Source organism: Mirounga angustirostris, unplaced genomic scaffold (assembly GCF_029215605.1).
Source record: "Mirounga angustirostris isolate CCGP_5_RB_7025 unplaced genomic scaffold, mMirAng1.0.hap1 SCAF_1, whole genome shotgun sequence".
Taxonomy (NCBI): Eukaryota; Metazoa; Chordata; class Mammalia; order Carnivora; family Phocidae; genus Mirounga; species Mirounga angustirostris.
The window spans coordinates 125,935,213-125,942,373 of NW_026991709.1; positions in this window are offsets into that span (position 1 = coordinate 125,935,213).

Below are 7,161 nucleotides of genomic sequence, written 5' to 3' on the forward strand. Positions count from 1 at the left end.
ATTGGCAGAACTTAAAAATGCTACCAATGAGATCCGATCTAAATCTAGATACTCTAACAGCTAGGGTAAATGAGACAGAAGAACGAATTAGTGATCTAGAAGACCAATTGATAGAAAAGAAGGAAAAAGAGGAGGCCTGGGAGAAAAAGCTCAAAATCCATGAAAACAGAATTAGAGAAATAAGTGATGCCATGAAATGTTCCAATGTCAGAATTATTGGGATCCCTGAGGGGGTGGGGAGAGAGAGAGAGTACTAGAAGATATATTTGAGCAAATTGCAGCTGAGAACTTCCCTAATCTGGGTAATGAAACAAACATTCACATCCTAGAGGCAGAGAGGACCCCTCCCAAGATCAAGAAAAAAGACGAACACCTCAGCATGTAATAGTAAAACGTGTAAATCTTAGAACCAAGGAAATCACCTTAAGGGTAGTTAGGGGGAAGAGATTCCTTACGTACAGAAGGAGGAACATCAGAATAATGTCAGACCTACTCACAGAGACCTGGCAAGCCAGAAAGGCCTGGCAAGACATATTCAAGGTACTAAACGAGAAGAACATGCAGCCAAGAATACTTTATCTGGCAAGGCTGTCATTTAGAATGGATGGAGAGATGCAGAGCTTCCAAAACCAGCAGAAACTGAAAGAATATGTAACCACTAAGCTGGCCCTGCAAGAAATATGAAGGGGGGGGGTGCTCTATAAAAGGAGAAAGACCCCAAGAGTGATCTACAACAGAAATTTACAGGGACAATCTATAGAAACAAGGACCTCACAGACAACATGATGACAATTAATTCGTATCTTTCAATAATCACCCCCAAAGTGAAAGGCTAACTGCTCCCATAAAACGGCACAGGGTTGCAGATTGGATAAAAAGACAGGACCCATCCATATGCTGTCTACAATAGACTCATTTTGAACCTAAAGGTACATCCAGACTGAAAGTGAAGCGATGGAGATCCATCTTCCATGCCAATGGACCTCAAAAGAAAGCTGGGGTAGCAATTCTTATATCAGACAAATTAGATTTTAAACTAAAGACTGTAGTTAGAGACACAGAAGGACACTATATCATTCTTAAAGGGACTATCCAACAAGAATATCTAACAATTGTAAATATCTATGCCCCCAACATGGGAGCAGCCATCTACATAAGCCAACTGTTAACCAAAATAAAGAGTCATATTGAAAACAATATATTATTAATGGTAGGAGACTTCAATACTCCACTCTCAGGAATGGACAGATCACCTAAGCAGAAAATCAACAAAGAAACAAGAGCTTTGAATGACACACTGGACCAGATGGACCTCATAGATATATATAGAACATTCTAAAACAACAGAATACTCATTCTTCTCGAGCGCACATGGAACTTTCTCCAGAATAGACCACATACTAGGTCACAAATCAGGTCTCAACGGATACCAAAAGATTGAAATTATTCCCTTATCTTCTCAGACCATAATGCTTTAAAACTGGAACTCAATCACAAGAAAAAATTTGGCAGAAAAAAAAAAAAAGAAAAGAAAAAATTTGGCAGAAATTCAAACACTTGGAAGCTAAAGACCACTCTATTCAAGAATGTTTGGGCTGACCAGGAAATCAAAGAAGAACTTAAACAATTCATGGAAATCAATGAGAATGAAAACACATCGGTCCAAAACCTGTGGGATACTGCAAAGGCAGTCCAAGGGAGAAATACATAGCCATCCAAGCCTCACTCAAAAAAATAGAAAAATCCCGAATTCACCAACTAACTTTACACCTTAAAGAACTGGAGAAAAAGCAACAAATGATGCCTAAGCCATGCATTAGAAGAGAAATAATTAAGATTAGAGCAGAGAACAATGAATTAGAAACCAGAAACACAGTAGATCAGATCAATGAAACTAGAAGCTGGTTCTTTGAAAGAATTAATAAGATTGATAAACCACTGTCCAGATTTATCCAAAAGAAAAGAGAAAGGACCCAAATTAATAAAATTACGAACGAAAGGGGAGAGATCATGACTAACACCAAGGAAATAGAAACAATTATTAGAAATTATTGTCAACAACTATATGCCAATAAATTATGCAACCTGGAAGAAATGGATGCCTTCCTGGAAACCTATAAACTGCCAAGACTGAAACAGGAAGAAATTGACAACATGAATAGGCCAATAACCAGTAACGAGATTGAAGCAGTGATCAAAAACCTCCCAAAAAACAAGAGTCCAGGGCCTGATGGATTCCCTGGGGAATTCTACCAAACATTCAAAGAAGAAATAATACCTATTCTATTGAAGCTGTTTCAAAGAAATAGAAACAGAAGGAAAGCTTCCAGACTCATTCTATGAGGCCAGCATTATCTTAATCCCCAAACCAAGCAAAGACCCCATCGAAAAGGGGAATTTCAGACTGATATCCCTGATGAATATGGATTCCAAAATTCTCAAAAAAATCCCAGCTAATAGGATTACAATACATTAAAGGTATCATCCACCACGATCAAGTGGGATTTATCCCCGGGATGCAAGTGTGGTTCAACATTCACAAATCAATCAATGTGATAGAACACATTAATAAGAGGAGGGAAAAGAACCATATGGTCCTCTCAATTGATACAGAAAAAGCATTTGACAAAATACAGCATCCTTTCCTGATTAAAACTCTCCACAGTATAGGGATAGAGGGAATATTCCTCAATTTCATAAAATCCATCTATGAAAAACCCACAGCAAATATCATCCTCAATGGGGAAAGGATGAGAGCCTTTCTCTTAAGATCAGGAACACGACAAGGAAGCCCACCCTCATCACTATTGTTCAACATAGTACTAGAAGTCCTAGCAACAGCAATCAGACAAAAAGAAATAAAAGGTATTCAAATTGGCAAAGAAGTTGTCAAACTCTCTCTTCACAGATGACATGATACATTATGTGGAAAATCCAAAAGACTCCACCCCCAAATTAATGGAACTCATACAGCAATTCAGTAATGTGGCAGGATACAAAAATCAATGCACAGAAATCAGTTGCTTTCTTATACACTAACAACGCAACTGTAGAAAGAGAAATTAGAGAAACGATTCCATTTACAATAGCACCCAAAACCATAATATACCTCGGAAAAAACCTAACCAAAGAGGTAAAGGATCTATACTCTAGGAACTACAGAACACTCATGAAAGAAATTGAAGAAGACATAAAAAGATGGAAGTATATTCCATGCTCATGGATCAGAATAAATATTGTTAAAATGTCTATGCTGCCCAGAGCAATCTATACCTTAATGCCATCCCAATCAAAATTCCAAAGACATTTTTCAAAGTACTAGAACAAACAATCCTAAAATTTCTATGGAATCAGAAAAGACCCCAAATCACCAAGGAAATGTTGAAAAAGAAAAACAAAGCTGGGGGCATCACGTTGCCTGATTTCAAGCTATATTACAAAGCAGTGATCACCAAGACAGCATGGTACTGGCACAAAAACAGACATATAGACCAGTGGAAGAGAATAGAGAACCCAGATATGGACCCTCAACTCTATGGTCAACTCATCTTCGACAAAGCAGGAAAGAATGTCTAATGGAAAAAAGACAGTCTCTTCAAGAATTGGTGCTGGGAAAATTGGACAGCCACATGCAGAAGAATGAAACTCGACCATTCTCTAACACCATTCACAAAGATAAACTCAAAGTGGATGAAAGACCTCAATGTGAGGCAGGAATCCATCAAAATCCTAGAGGAGAACATAGGCAGTAACCTCTTCGATATCAGCCACAGCAACTTCTTTCATGACATGTCTCCAAAGGCAAGGGAAACAAAAGCAAAAATGAACTTTTGGGACTTCATCAAGATAAAAAGCTTCTGCACAGCAGAGGAAACAGTCAACAAAACAAAGAGGCAACCCACAGAATGGGAGAAGATATTTGCAAATGACACTACAGATAAAGGACTGGTATCCAAGATCTATAAAGAACTTCTCAAACTCAACACCCAAAAAACAAATAATCAAGTCAAAAAATGGACAGAAGACATGAACAGACACTGCTCTGAAGAAGACATACAAATGGCTAACAGACACATGAAAAAATGTTCATCATCATTAGCCATCAAGGAAATTAAAATCAAAACCACATTGAGATACCACCTTATACCAGTCAGAATGGCAAAAATGGACAAGGCAAAAAACAACAAATGTTGGAGAGGTTGTGGAAAAAGAGGAACCCTCTTACACTGTTGGTGGGAATGCAAGTTGGTACGGCCACTTCGGAAAACAGTGTGGAGGTGCCTCAAAAAATTAAAAATAGATCTACCGTATGACCCAGCAATTGCACTACTGGGTATTTACCCCAAAGACACAGATGTAGTGAAAAGAAGGGCCATATGCACCCCAATGTTCATAGCAGCAATGTCCACAAATAGCCAAACTGTGGAAAGAGTCGAGATGCCTTTCAACAGACAAATGGATAAAGATGTGGTCCATATATACAATGGAATATTACTCAGCCATCAGAAGGGATGAATATCCAACTTTTACATCAACATGGATGGGACTGGAGGAGATTATGCTAAACGAAATAAGTCAAGCAGAGAAAGTCAATTATCATATGGTTTCACTTATTTGTGGAACATAAGGAATAGCGTGGAGGACATTAGGAGAAGGAAGCGGAAAATGAAGGGGGGGAAATCGGAGGGGGAGACGAACCATGAGAGATTATGGACTCTGAGAAACAAACTGAAGGTTTTATAGGGGAGGGTGATGGGGGGTGGGGGGATGGGTATTAAGGAGGGCATGTGCTGCATGGAGCACTGGATGTTATACAAAAACAATGAATCATGGAACACTATATCAAAAACTAATGATGTACTATATGGTGACTAACATAATAAAATAAAAATTTTTTTAAAGTACATAAGTACAAACAAGTAAGAAAAAATACTAACCTCTGTACTACGAGACAAGTAATATATAGATGGGTTAATGACAAACTTATAAAATCATCATAAATAAATATATTTGAGCAAAGAAAAAGAAAGTGATAATGACAGAATTTTAAAGATTGCAAGAGAAAAAAAAGACAATAACATACTAAGGAAAGCCCATAAGGCCATTAGCTGATTTTCAGCAGAAATTTGCAGGACGGAAGAAAGTGCCATGATGTTTTCAAAGTGCTGAAATGGACATTTCTGCAGCCAAGAACACTCTATCCAGCAAAACTATCATTAGAATAGAAAGAGAGATAGTTTCCCAGACAAACAAAAATTAAAGGAATTCATAACCACTAAATGAGCCCTACAAGAAATGTTAAGGAGGACTCTGAGTAGAAAGCAAAAATTGTAAGTAACAGTAAGAAAAGTAGGAAGCACAAAAGCAAAAAAATTAAGTATACCTATAAAAATCAGTCAAGAGGAGCACGAAATAAACGATGTAAAATATGATAACAAGTATCAAAATGTGGAGAGGAGTAAAGAATGAGTTCAAAATTAAGTGACCATCAGCTTAATATAGACTGCTATATGCAGAAGATGTTATATATAAACCTAATGGTAACCACAAATCAAAAAACAGTAATAGATATGCAAAAAATAAAGAGTAAGGAATACAAATAGATCACTAAAAAACCCCAGCAAATCATGAAAGAGAAAAAGAAGGATCAGAGAAAAACTACAAAAACCACAAGTAACAAAATGGTAACAAATACAGGGAGCGCCTGAGTGGCTCAGATGGTTAAGTGTCTGCCTTCGGCTCAGTCATGATCCCAGGGTCCCGGGATCAAGCCCCATGTCAGACTCCCTGCTCAGCAGGGAGTTTGCTTCTCCCTCTGCTCCTGCTCTCTCGCTCACTCTCTCTATCTCAAATAAATACAAAAATCTTAAAAAAAAAATCTTTAAAAAAAAGTCAAGTAACAATACTTAGACAAAATAAACTTTAAAACAAAGTCTGTAAAAGAAACAAAGAAGGACATAATAATATAGTAATAAATAATAATAAAGGGGACAACCCAACAAGAAGATAAAACAACTGTAAATACTTATACACCCAACTTGAGAGCACCCAAATACATAATACCGTTAATAACAAATATAATAATAGTCAGAACTTTAATACACCACTTACATTGATGGACAGATGATCCAAACAGATCAACAAGGAAACAGTGGTTTTGAATGACATACCAGACCAGATGGGTTTAACAGATATGTTCAGAACATTCCATCCTAAAACAGCAGTATACACATTCTTTTCAAGTGCACATGGAACATTCTCCAGAATAGATCACATATTAGGCTATTTCGTTACAAAACAAGCCTCAACAAATTCAAAAAGATCAAAACTGTACCATGTGTCTTTTCTCACCAAAATGCCATGAAACTAGAAATCAACCACAAGAAAAAAATCTGGAAAGATCATAAATACATGGAGGTTAAATAACATGCAGTTGAACAATGAATGAATCAACCAAGAAATCAAAGAAGAACTAAATGCAAACAAATGAAAATGAAAACAACAGTCCAAAACCTCTGAGATACAGCAAAAGTTGTTTTAAGAGGGAAGTTTATAGTGGGGCGCCTGGGTGGCTCAGTCGTTAAGTGTCTGCCTTCGGCTCAGGTCATGATCCCAGGGTCCTGGGATCGAGCCCCACATCGGGCTCCCTGCTCCGCGGGAAGCCTGCTTCTCCCTCTCCCACTCCCCCTGCTTGTGTTCCCTCTCTTGCTGTCTCTCTCTGTCAAATAAATAAATGAAATCTTTAAGAAAAAAGTGAAAATAAACTATTCAGACTACATCAAAATAAAAAGATACTGCACAGTGCACACATTCAATCAATGACACTAAAAAGCGACCTATTCAATGGGAGAACTTATTTGCAAATGACATATCTGATAAAGGGCTAGTATCCAAAATATACAGAAAACTTATCAAACTCAACACCCAAAAAACAAATAACCCAGTTAAAAAATGGGCAGAAGACATGAATAGATACTTTTCCAAAGAAGACATCCAGATGGCTAACAGACACATGAAAAGACACTCAACAACACTCATCAGGGAAATGCAAATCAAAACTATAACGGGAAAAAAAAAAAACTGTATGAGATTTCACCTCACACCTGTCAGATTAATATAAATAAAATAAAAAATAAAAATCACAAGAAAAAACAAGTGTTG